This window comes from Nannospalax galili, unplaced genomic scaffold, assembly GCF_000622305.1.
Source record: "Nannospalax galili isolate Female #2095 unplaced genomic scaffold, S.galili_v1.0 scaffold1238, whole genome shotgun sequence".
Taxonomy (NCBI): domain Eukaryota; kingdom Metazoa; phylum Chordata; class Mammalia; order Rodentia; family Spalacidae; genus Nannospalax; species Nannospalax galili.
Genome location: NW_008341824.1, coordinates 188,972 through 202,758, shown reverse-complemented (window position 1 = coordinate 202,758; position 13,787 = coordinate 188,972). Strand labels below are relative to the sequence as shown.

General features: G+C 37.6%; 1 protein-coding gene across 11 annotated transcripts in view; it reads left to right on the top strand.

Annotated features, from left to right (window-relative positions):
- Cpeb1 (cytoplasmic polyadenylation element binding protein 1) overlaps positions 1-13,787 on the top strand; it is an 80,752-nt gene that overhangs the window by 23,195 nt on the left and 43,770 nt on the right. The gene's annotated exons all lie outside the window — the stretch shown is intronic.

Genomic DNA, 13,787 nt, shown 5'->3' with positions numbered 1-13,787 from the left:
AGTGTATTTACATTAATGTAGGCAAAACACAAACAAAAAAAGTAAAAATTAAAACACCAAAAAAAAAAAAAAAAAAAAAAGAAAAAGAAAAAGGCTGAGAGGCTGGATAAATGGCTCAGTAGTTAAGAGTACTGGTGCACAGGACACAGGTTTGGTTCCCAGCATCCACATGGTGGCTAACAGCCATCCACAACTCCAGTTTCAGGGGGGCCCAGTGCTGTTCTCTGACTTCCATGGGCATTGCACAACACGGGTACACTTACATACATGCGGGAACTCATACACATAAAAAATAAAAGTTTCAAAAGACATACTGAAAGTAACAGGAGTGCTTATGTGTAGAACTATAACCAGGCCTGGAGAGATGCTTGGTGGTTAATAAGAGCACTGGCTGCTCTTGCAGAGGACTGGGGTTCAGTTTGCAGCACCCACATGGTGGTTAACAGCTGTCCATAACGAGTTCAGGGGATCTGATGCCCCAGCGCTGGGATTATGGACCAGCTTTTTATGTGGATGCTGGGGATTCAAACTCAGGTTTTTATGCCTGTTCAGCAAGCACTCTTACTAAGCCATCTTCCTAGCCTAGCAAATGATTTTAAAAATGTAGTGATTTACACTTCAGGCACATCACAATGAGGACTAGTTACATTTCAAGTGCTCAGTAGCTACATGTGGCTGATGGCTACTGTGCTGGCCAGTGCAGCCTTGAATGTTTTAGTAGTATTCAAACATGAATGCAGGTCAATAGGCATGCAGTTTTTCTGGTATGTAGGAGATGCTGCAGATCAGTGGAGGAGAGGGGAGCAGCTCCTGAAGATGATTTAGCAAGCAAATATGAATGCCCTAATAATGTTTCATAATCTTTTGTAGGAGTTGCAATGTGTTATAAGAATGTTGATGGAATGTTTTTGAGTCATTTTAGAAGAAAGAATACATTTAAAATTTTTTTAGAATGGCAGCAGTTTTCTCAGAATACTGACTGTTAATTACTATTTTTAGTTAAAAATCTTTGATTTACTTTTTAAAACTATTTTATTTATTACTTTTATTTTATATGTGTGAGTATATAGCCTTCATGTATGTGAGTGCACCCGTGTCGTGCAATGCCACGGAAGTCAGAAGAGGGCTTCAGATTCCCCTGGAACTGGAGTTAAGGACGATTTGTAGCTGCAATGTGGGTGCTAGGAATCTGCAAGAGCAGTTAGTGCTCTTAATTGCTGAGCCATCTCTCCAGCCCTTGATTTACTTTGTAACTTGGTGTTAGAAATAATTCCAAAAAAAGATGCAGGGTCTGTGAGCATTAATTAGCTAAATATTTGAAAGAAAAACTCTTAATAAAACTAAAGCTGAGCTGGGCGTGGTGCCGCACACCTTTAATCCCAGCACTTGTGAGGCAGAGGCAGGCAGATCTCTGAATTCAAGGCCAGCCTGGTCTACCTAGTGAGTTCCAGGACAGCTGGAGCTACAAAGGGAGACCCTGTCTCAAAAAGACCAAAACAAAACTAAAGCTGGGAGTGGTGGCACACACCTATAAACCTAGCACTTGAGGGGCTGGAGAGATGGCACAGCAGTTAAGAGCACTGACTGCTCTTGCAGGGGACCCGGGTTTGATTCCCAGCATCCACATGGCGGCTACGAACCATCCTTAACTCCAGTTCCAGGGAAATCTGAAGCCCTCTTCTGACCTCCACAAAATTGCACGTCACAGGTGCACTCACATATATGCCGGCAATATACTCCAACACATAAAATTAAAACAACAACAACAACAACAACAAAAAAACAAACCTAGCACTTGAGAGGCTAGATTAAAAAAAAAAAGAAAAGGAAAAAAAAAAAGGAAGCTCATTGTGACATCTGTAGAATTTATTTCTGTTAATTTATACAAGAAAGTATAGGAGAAATGGGTGTGTGACCAAGGTTGGGTGCTTGTTTCTGCCAACCTCCCAAAAAAAGTAGATATAAAATATAAGTCATGAGCTAACTTTGCTGAGTTAAAAATTTGAGGAGGCGCCTTTTTGAGACCCTGTCTTAAAAAGACCAAAAAAGAAAGAAAAGAAAGAAAGAAAAAAATTGTATCCTAGCTTTGCTGCTCGTTTGCTCCAATTATGGCTGACCCTGGGTTTAAGTTGCCCTGAACTTCAGCATAAGAATATTAACAGTATGGGACTGGAGAGATGGCTCAACTGTTAAGAGCACTGACTGCTCTTGCAGAGACCCAGGTTCAGTTCCCAGCACACACATGGCAGCTATCAACTGTGTAACTCCAGTTCCAGGGGATCCAACACCCCCTTCTGACCTCCGAGGGCATTGCACAACATAGGTCCATATATGCATGCAGACAATACATTCATACACATAGAATAAAAATAAAGATTTTTTTTTAAAGGATAGTAACAGTACTTGGTCATGAGGGGCTTTGTGAAGCTTGGCTCTTTGTGCTGAAGACTTGAAAAGTGTGTATAGCTGCATTTATTAACTAAATGGCGATAAAGATCATGATGGTGTGACTATAATACAAAAGGAAGTTATGAGAGCATTGCTTAGGTCATGTAGTTTTTTAAAAAGTTGAATTTGGCTACGTGAGTTGCATATGCTTCTAGTACCAGCACTTGGGAGGCAGAGACAGGTGAATCTCTTGAGTTCAAGGTCAACTTTGTCTAGTCTACACAGAAGTTGAGACTGAAAATCTCCTGAAGGATATTTAAGAACCATATTTTAAATATCCCTAGATTCTTTTAGTACTGGGTCTGGTGCACAGTAGTATGGATATTTTTATATAATTGTTTAATGATTAACTCACACACACAAAAAAAACAGGTTCCAAATCTGAAAGAGACTCTAATTTTATGTTTAGGTAAATTCAGTTCTAATAGCATTTAGGATTTGAGTTACAGTTTCCTGTGTGTGTAAATAATCATTGTTTATTTGGGCTCCTGTAATATTTTCTGGTTTATTAGATTACCTTTACTTTTGTTTCATTCTTGAGGTAATTTGACTTTTCTAAGTTGCTAAACATAGCACAAAGATACAGAAAACAGTTGTATATTTTAGTCAATTCTACATTAAACAGCCACTACCCAGGTCAAGAATAGGACATTACCAGTACCCTAGAAGTTTCTCAGGTTTCCTCTACTGAACATATTTCCCTTCCCCTAGAAATATCCATGGTCTTACTGTGTTTTTGTCTATGTATTTTATCTCCATGCATATGCTACTAAAATATTTAAATCTTGAACTTTATTCCATACTGTCTATATTCTGTTGTGGCTAGTTTGTTTCTGAAACCCAACCATGTTGCATGCAGTTGTCATTTGTTAAAGCTAGTGTCATGAAGTCAACAATTTCTCAGTTCTGGTATTTGACATTTAGGTTGTTTCATGGATTTTGGGTTTTAAACAGTGGTGCTGTGAACATTGTTATACACAAATCTAGGGTATACCCTTGAGAAGGATATTTAAGTATGAGAATCTATTAAATCTATTCCACCAAACTTTTCCCAAAGAAATTGAACCAGTACCAGTTTTCATTCCCACCAGCAGGGGTATATCAGTGCCAACTGCATTACATCCTTATCAGCTCTTTTTCAGGTAGCTAATTTTGTGGAGTGGATTGATACCACATGGCTTGTTGATATTGTTTCTTTGCACTTTGATTTTTGAGATTTTGTAGCCATGGTTGGCCTTTAACTGATCCTCCTGCCTCAGCTTCCCAAGTGCTGGGATTATAGACATGCACCACTACATACAACCACAGTAATGGTTTAATTTTAATTTGTGTTTTCCTGATTTCTACCTAGGTTGGGCATTTTCAGATCTTCATTGGCCATTCCAAATCTTTCTCTGCAGTATACATGTGTAGGTCCTTTATGCATTCTTTTACTGGGCAAATAAGATTTTGGGGGCATTTTAAATTTATTTTGAAGTAAATTCCTTTGTTATATGCATATAGTTAATCTTCCACTTTTTGGCTTGCCTTTTAGTTGCCTAATGTCTCTTGGTGAACATGTAATTCATCTTAAGGTCATTCCAGTTTATTGACCTTTATAATTAGCATTTTCTTTTAATACTTAGACATTGCCCTTTTCAAGGCCATGGATATTGGGTTTTGTCTTTAAATTTTTTTCTTTTTGCTAATATTATAGATAGTATTTAAAACTTAAGGCCTGTCATGGTGGCACACATCTTTGATTATAGCACTTGAGAGGCAGAGACAGATCTCTGTGAGTTTGAAGCCAGCCTAGTCTAAGTAAATTTCAGGTCAGGTGGGGTTATATAGTGAGACCCTGTCTCAAAAAAATATTTTTTAAAATTTATTTTCATTGTTATGTGTCTATGTAAGTATATGCTATATGCTTACAGGTGCTCACCAAGATGAGAAGAGGGCATCTGACCCTGGTGTTACAGGCAGTTATGAGTTGCTCATTGTAGGTGCTAGGAATTGAGCCCTGGTCCTCTGCAAGTACAGAGATTAGCTTGTGATTACCTGTAACATATCCTTGATGTCAGTCATGTTAGCCTCTTGAAGCAAATTAGAAAGTTCCTTATATTTTGCTCTTTGTAATAGAGTTTGTATGAAAAATGTGATGTTACTCATTAAATTTTAGTGTATTTACTAGTGAAATCATCTATATATGGAGTTCTTTTTGTTTTCTGATGTAAATTTGCTTATAGATTCAATTTTTTAGTAGATAATGAATTATTCAGACTGTATTCTAAGTGTTGGTAAGCTGTATCTTTCTAAGAATTTCTCTATTTCCTAATTCATTGGGGTAAATTATGCAATAGCTTCTTTTTTTGAGGGGGGGCCTTTTTGAGACAGGGTCTTCCTGTAGCCCCAGCTGTCCTGGAACTCACTATGTAGATCAGGCTGGCCTTGAACTCACAGATATCTGCCTGCCTCTGCCTCCTAAGTGCTGGGACTATAGGCGTGCGCCACCACACCCGGCAATAGCTTCTCTTTTATTTCATTTATTTTTTTTTATTTTTTGGTCTTTTTGAGACAGGATCTCCCTGTAGCCCCAGCTGTCCTAGAACTCACTATGTAGACCAGGCTGGCCTTGAACTCACAGAGATCCGCCTGCCTCTGCCTCCCGAGTGCTGGCATTAAAGGTGTGTGCCACCATGCCTGGCTTCATTTATTTTTATGTGTATGAGTGTATTGCTTGCATGTATGTATATGCACTCGTATCATGCAATGCCCTCGGAGGTCAGATCCCCTGGAACTGGATTTACAGACGTTGTCAGCCACTATGTGGGTGCTGGGAACTGAACCCAGGTCCTCTGCAAGAGCAGCAAGTGCTCTTAACTGCTGAGCCATCTCTCCAGCCCAATAATCTTACATTTTTTAAAGAAAAGACCCTGCTAAGTAGCATAGTGTTGGGATTTGTTTTTAGGAGATCCAAGAGTCCCAGCAGAGAGCCAAGGTACATTCCTGTAATTTCAACTACTGTGGGGGCTAAGAAGCTCACCTGAGCCCAAGGCTTGGAGACTAGCCTGAGAAATATAATGAGACCCCATCTCAAATAAAGAAAAAGAATCCACAAAAACCAAAAGGTTCATTGAGATGAATTGAGTCAGAGTATTGTACTGTCAGGAGTGTAAATGAATCCAAGTTTCATTACTTTCTTGTTAGTATTGGGTTTGTATTTCTTGTGGGAAGTAAGTATACATATGGTGATTAGTGGATATTTCTCAAGTTGCTTTTAGTCTAAAGTTGCTTTTTCCATTTCTTTAAGTTCTCTTGAATTTATTTGTTGAGGAATAACCACATTGTTTGTCCTATAGAATTATCCACAGTATAGATTTTATTGTTAACTACTCTATTCCCATGTCTCTTTGCCTTCTGTGTTTTCTTTTCATTAGTAATTATATTTAGAGACCTCATCAAACTTAGGTTTGACTTTTTAAAGAAAGAACATTTATATTGGGTACTTCTATGAAGTGCCAGTAACCAATAATGACCACACTTGGGTGTATTAATGTGTTAGGGGTAGACAGATCGCAATTTTCTAATTCTCTCCTTCATTTATTAGTGGATAGACTTTTATACAAGAAAGCTTTCACCAACTGTTTGGTTAACCTAAAGAGTAGAGCACTTAGGAAAGAGAGTTAAATGCTTGATGATTCTTATTTTCTTTAATAATACTGAGACGATTCTCCAAATCTGACTAATAAGTTGTTTTTATAGTATCATAACCTCACGGATTTAATGTATTTGATGTGTCTTAATTCATTGCAATTGTCCTTTTTTGTTCACATGGTCCTATCCTTGAACATTTGAATCTCTTCATATTCAGTAGGATGGCTATAATTTTCAAAAACAGCTAAATACCACGACCTATCAGGATGTGGAAAAAATAGAATTCTTCATATGTTGCTAATGGGAAATGTTCCAGCTGCTTTGGAAAACAGTATGGCAGTACTCAAATGGTAAAACTTGCATTACCATATTGACCGCTATGGATATACTCCAAAAGAAATAAAAACATGGGTTCAAGGGTTAGTGGCAGGACTCCTTGCCTATAAAAAAGTTACTATAGGTCTATATAAAAACTTTTAGACAGACATCTGGAACAGCATTTTTCATACTGTTCCAAATATAGGAACAAATCAGTTGTCCATTAACTGGTGAATGAACAAAATATTGCTATAGTAAAATATTATTTAATAATAAGAAGGAACAAAGCCTCGATTAATGCTGTAACATGGATGTACCTTGAAAACAAACCTTTTTAAAAAGACCATATATTAGTCAGGCATGGTGACACATGCCTTTAATCCCAGTACTTAGGAGACACAGGCAAGCCTATCTCTGTGAGATCAAGGTCAACTTAATCTACGTAGGGAGTTCCAGGCCAGCTAGGGCTACAGAGATACCCTGTCTCAAAACAAAACAGACCATATGCTATAAGGTTCCATTTATGTGAATGTCCAGAAGAAACTGGATTGATTGGTTAGATTGATTGGTTCAGGGATGGGAGGGGCTGTAGGGAAATAGGAATAGCTACTGAAGGGTTTCTTTTGTGGGGGGGTGATAGAATGTTCATAAATTTAGTATTGTAAAACTCTGGATATATTAAAAACCATTGAATTGTATAATAGAATTTTGAGGCTTAATAAATGTGGGTGTATGTGTATAATATTGTTATTATTTTTGTTGCTGAGATGGCATCTCACTATAGTGATTCTCTGGCCTCAGCCTCTCAAGTTTGGAGTCAGAAGTAGATTATGGTGCCTGGTTGCTAAAGAGGAAAATATATTTATAATGCACAGCAGAGGACTGACTTTTTAAAATTATAGTGCTCTTGAGAATAGGACTAACAACCATGTTGGAAAACACATGGAAGAGACAGTTCTTTAGTTGACACGTAATAATCGACCATTCTGGGTGCTGTGATTCAATGTGAGCAGATCACACAGACTCACTTTTTAAACTTATGTTCACAGAACTTAAAGTTGAGTAGTACCAATGTTGAAAAAGATGCATAAAAAATGGTATAAAAGGAATATTCTTTATTAATTTGGAGGCCAAGTAGGATTAAGGACAAGGATTATTGCAAAGATACTAAAATAACTTTTTTACCTTTAACTCATGTTTATATATTGCCTTAAAAATTAAATTTAATACTCTAAAGAACATCAGAGAAAAGGATGTAGGTTTGGAATGGAATCTGTGTGACCTTGGTTAAAAATTGCTTTACTTCATCTGTACCCAGTACTTATAAAATGGGCATGATGTGGTCCTTCTCCATGGGGTTATTTGAAGATTATGGTGATGGTTATAAAGTGCTTCGTTCTCTGAAAGCTGAAACATAAGTTTTCATGTTCTTTTTTCTCACTTGAAAAGTTTGAGGGCTGCTGTTTCATCTCTCAAAACCTTAGTCTGTATGGCACCATCCCCATCTCCTGGAATGTCAGAGCTTTGCCACTGACAACAAACTCCATCATGCCTTAATGCCTTAGTCGCAGTCAGAATTACTTACATTTTGGTATGTGTTCCGGTTCCTTTTTGACTGAAGAAGAAATGAGTGCAATTATTGGAAGAAAGAGGCCATGCAGAGATTAGGTAAAGGCTTCTGAAATCAGTACTAGAGAGGATATTCTGCTACAGAATGAGGGCTGAGTGGACTCCAAAGTTCTTCCTCTTTTAATGTGCTTCAGTTTACTGCATTTTTGAGAGGGTATAACTATTTCTAGAAAGTTAAAAAGATCAGTAAGAAATTATTACAACTAATAAGAAACCAAATATAAAATAAATATCCAGGGCTGGGTGTGGTGGCGCACGCCTTTAATCCCAGCACTCAGGAGGCAGAGGCAGGCAGATCTCTGTGAGTTTGTGGCCAGCCTGGTCTACATAGTGAGTTCCAGGACAGCTGGAACTACAGGGAGACCCTGTCTCAAAAAGACCAAAAAAAAATATCTAGAACAAGGCACAAGATAAGCATGAAACAAGAATAATTTTTCTTCATGCTATTAATAGCCAGTTAGAAATTTTATTGAAAAATTATTCTGTGCTCTTTGGCAACACCTTATGAAATAAATACATAAATAAGAAATAAGTCACTTATGGAGAAAACTATTCTGAAGAATACAAAATAAGATTTTAGTGAGTGGAGAAACCTTTGCCTCTGGAATGGGAATGATTATTATTGAAGACGTCATCCCATAGAGATTAAGGGCACATTCAGGATAACTAGCATCAAATCCAGTTACTGTGTGTTTAAACCAAAAACCTTACATGGCATTACATTTATACCCTGTATAGTCTCAGTTAGCGTGTCCACAAAACACATTATTGGAACTTTTTCTTGTATGCTAAGTGGTCATCTGAGTGGGAGTGTCCTGGAATACTGCTGGGAAGGCATTATTGGGTGGCAAAAATATGATTAAGCATCTCAGATCACAAAAGGCAGTGTGTTAGCTGAGCATGGTGATGCACTTATTTAATCCCAGCACTTGAGAGGTAGAGGCAGGTGGATCTCTGTGAGATTGAGGCCAGCCTAGTCTACGTAGAGAGTTACAGGCCATCTGGAGCTACAGGGAGACCCTGTCTCAAAAAGACCAAAAAAAGACAGTGTGCTGACCCATATGGAGTAGATGAAATCTGAACACCTGAAAGAGTATGGTCCCTACTTGGAAGAGGAATGTGACATGTTGAAATGAAAATCTGACAGTCCTCTTCTCACACCTGTCAAGTTTAGTTCTGTTTAGACTTCAGTACTGGGATGGTGACTCTAATGTTCAGGGTGTATTACCCAGGACCACTGATTTCCTACTCCCTCAAATACTTAACTATATTTGGGACATCTTGAAATAAGGTGTTAGTGCTAGGTCCTCAGGATACCACTCAATTTCTTCCTACCCATTTTCTTCTCAGTGGATTGCCTTATACTTTCTACCTCATTATTTACAAGGTAAATCTCCCTTTTTAGCCCATATTTACAGAAAGTGTTGGTGAGCTTGATTTTTGTCAATAAGAACTAAAATATTAGATAACAAAAAAATCTTTATAGCTTGAGAGTATATAAAGAAAATGGTTGATCTAGTTTGAGAATACAATCTACCTTTCTAAGTCTTCTTCCAGAGAGGCAATAAAATGAGGATAACAGAGCAACAAAGGATCAAGTCTATACACACCAAATGAGAGTCTACAGTCCCCAGATCCCTCCGGCTTGGTGTGGCCCTGTGCTCAGAAGAGATAAGTGGGGCTTCTAGATGACTTCTTCACATCAAAGCTGCTTGCCCTTCTGGTCTTCTGTTTGGTTTTCTGTGGAATGAGATTTTTAACATCAAATTTGTATGCTAGCTTCAAAGAGATAGTCCATGGAGATCAGCCACTTACTTTTGGACAACTCAGCCATTCTAAAGTATAGTGTGCAAGAAAAATTAGTTTCTACATTATGTAAGTTACAGGGATTTATTTAAAAAGATAAACCTAATAAACAAGATTTACAAGCATAAGATCAAACCCTCTGGCTAACAAATTTTGTGTATATAAAGAACAGTTAGCCCACTATTAAATTGCTTTGGTGTTAATTATAAATAAAAAACCAGAATCATCAGGTAGTAAGGAAAGCTACCTTGTTAGAGACAAGGTAAAGAGAAAATGATCTGGGTGTGGTGGCGCACACCTTTAACCTCAGCACTTGGGAAGCAGAGGCAGGCAGATCTCTAAATCTGAGCACCTTGCCCTATTTAATAAGTTGTATTTTTTTCTTGTGGTGATGTGTTTATTGTGTAAGGTTTTGAATACATAACTTCACTACCCCAACATAAATATTGGCAACGTTTTGATCTATTTAGTATTTTTCTAACATACATAGACAAATTTCATATGTGAAATCTTTCTGAATGCACTATGTATTTCCTTATTTCTCTTTTCTGTCATTAATTTTTAAAAATATTACCTTTATTTTATGTGTACAAGTGTATTGCCTGCATGTGTATAAGTGCATCCATGTCATACAGTCCTGTGGAAGTTAGAAGAATGAATCAGATCCCCTAAAACTGGAGTTACAGACATTGTTAACTGTCATGTGGGTGCTGGGAACAGAACCCTGGTCCTTTGCAAGAGCAGTCAATGCTCTTAACTGCTGAGCCATCACTCCAGCTCTTGTCATTAATTTTTATATCTTTAAGAATGCACAGCATGTTACTGTGCAAATAAATGCATTGTAGGATTCTTTGGCACATGGATAGAATTCAAGGATCCAGTAATTTAGACAGATAAAAACTTGCATCTTTATTTTCACAAGTGTTTAACTGAAATGTGGAATTTCTTTCCATTGTAAATTTAGGCATCTGATCATAGCAATATTAAGAGAATCTAATCCTTTGGTATCAATAAGGATGAGCAGACAATTTTTATTTGATGACTTTACCATCATTGTACTTACCTTCACATGTTAATTCAAAATTATATGATCACTGTTTTACATACAACATTCTTATGTGTCCATGGGTTTTTAACAGGCTGCTAATAGCTTATGGTATAAAAAAATGTTAAGAACCTCGGACATTCATTGTCATATTTTGGAGGCAGTGTTTGAACAAATATCTTGTTTTGCTATTATATGCTAGTTAGAAGCATGTGAGGGTAAAACTTTGCCTACATCTATAATCTCTAAAAGATTTTGTCATCCAAAAATAAGCATCTTTTTTTGTGTTTTTAATGCGTATGTTCAGTGACCCTCTGGAAATTTACTAGTTTAATATCTATAGTGTATGAACATATTCTGTCCCTTTTAAAAAACCATTGGACTTCATATTTTCTCTGGTTCCATTGTGATTTATATTGTAAGGGGCCTATGAGTCTCCAGTTTAGTGTGATGTTCAAGGAACCTCCAGTAGACCCCAGATTTGAATAATGTAGCATTGTGTTGGGACTATACTGATTTTAAGTCAGGATTTCTTCTCCCACAGCAGTGCTAGGGATTGAGTTCAGGGCCTTGTGCATGCTTGGTAAGTACTCTACCACTAAACTACTTCCCCAGTGTAAAAACTATTTTTCTCTTTCCATTTTTTTTTAAACTGGGGATTGAAGCTTGGGCTTCATGAATGGAAGGCAAGTGCTTTAACACTGAGCTATAGCCCCAGCTATACTAATTGCAGCTTGGAGACAGCACTATATAACATGCTGGACTCTACAACTATAGATTGGAGATGTGAAGATAGCCAGCTTCTGCTCCCCCTTCCCCATTCCAAAAGCCATTGATTGAGTGAAACTGGCCTTGAATTAACAGGCTTCATTTTTGCTCTTCTTGAAGAAGTAAAATTATTACCTTCAAAAACAATGTATGCACATGGCAGTGAAATCTTGGAAATGCCAGAATATGAAATTGACTTTTTACAGAATAAGTAGACATTGTGAGAAGAATAGGAAGCAGGGAAAGAGCTGGTGTTAAGAATTAAACTCTTTGGGGCTGGAGAGATGGCTCAGCTCTTAAGAGCACTGGCTGCTCTTGCAGAGGACCTAGGTTCCATTTCCAGCACCCACTGGTGGCTAACAACCATGTGTAACTCTAGTTCCAGGAGATCTGATGCCTTCTGACCTCTGAAGGCATTGCACAACACAGGTGTACTTACATACATGCAGGCAATACACTCATGGGAGAAGAATTAAATTCTTGGTAGGATATGATAGATTTCCTACCTCCATGAGGACTCGAGTGAAGAGGAGGGAAATCCATTGATAAAACAGGTCTGAGTAGGGATCTGTATGAGTACAAACCTGAACCTACAAAGTGTCCCAGAGTAGGAAATAGCTAGGAGAGTATGTTGGCCCCTGGGTTTATTGGGGCCAACAAGTCTAGATTTGGGTTCTATCTCTACTCCTTGGTAATATTATCATTTTGTCTAGAAGAGGGTATCAGAGTTACAGATGGTTGTTAGCTGCCATGTGCATGCTGGGAACCAAACTTGAGTCCTCTATAAGAGCAATCAGTGCTCTTAACCCCTGAGTCATCCCTCTGGAAATCCCAAGGACGGTAGTTTTAATATATGCTATACAACATGAATGAAACGCGAAGACATTTTGCTAAGAAAAATAAGCCAGATTCAAAGGATACCTTCTATGATTCTACTTACATGACATTGTCAGAATAGAGACAGAAAGTAGAATAGCTGACAGGTGGAAAGGTTGGTAGTGATATAGTGTTGAATGATACAGAGTTTCAGCGTGGAATAATAATTCAACAAAATAATTGTGTCATGCTGTTAAATTCTTTGCTATGAATACAAGTAGTGCACATTGGTCAGATAGATTCATAAAATCACGATGTCCAGGATGGAATACTGGCAACTAATGCATAAGTGCTAGTCAGAAGAGTTTAAAAGACTTTTCTTTCATTGTTCTTTTTCTAAGATTTTCAGAATTCTATTGTTTTAAAATTTGTTGAGCCTTCGCATTTGCTTTCATATTCTCAAGCTGACATTTTTCTTCTAATTTCTTTTTGCTGTACTTAATTTTCATTTGATGATTGCACTGTTGGAACTCAGCCTTAGAGTCCTTCAATTTTGAGTTTTCTTGGCCCTTCATCTCAAGGAGATGCCCCTCTCCTTCTTAGCCACCGTCTCCTTCCATCTGTGCCAAAGTGTTCTTAGAGGCCCTTTATTATTGTAACCAATTGCAAAATAAGTTGCAACTACCAGTTTTCTGCTTCTCTCATTCTTATGGTACATGCCATTCGTGACATCTATTTTACATGTGCCTTCTTACCAGTGTGTTTCATTATTGTAAGATTGGTGTTCACCATTTTCAACTTCGGCAACACCCCAGATCCTTTTGCCATTAATTTCAGTGGTAGCATTATCACTCTACTGTAAGAGGTAAACAGCCCCATTACCTTTTTAAAGTTTTTTTTATATTTTGAGAATTTCATATGTGAATGCAGTATTTATGTAATTTTCCCCTCCTCCTCCCCTCTTCAATTCCTCCTTTGCCCTCCATTACTTCTCAGTTTGTCTTTTCCTATGTTGTTTTATACACACACACACACATACACACACACACACACATTTACAAACACACAATGCAGAGTCCATTTAGTGGTGTCATGAGTACATGTGTTGAGAGCTGACCACTTGGGTCAGTACCCATCATTACCTTTTAACAAGTTTATTTTCTTCATCATAAGGTTCCATAACTACTTTATAACTTTCATATTTTATGAGGAAAAAATTTATGTTCCTGAACTGATTCTATCATCCAGTTTTTAAATAGTTGCTGTTTCTCCAGTGTAAGCATGTTTTCTTTAACAGAAAGTGAGGTGATGACATTCTTTTTTT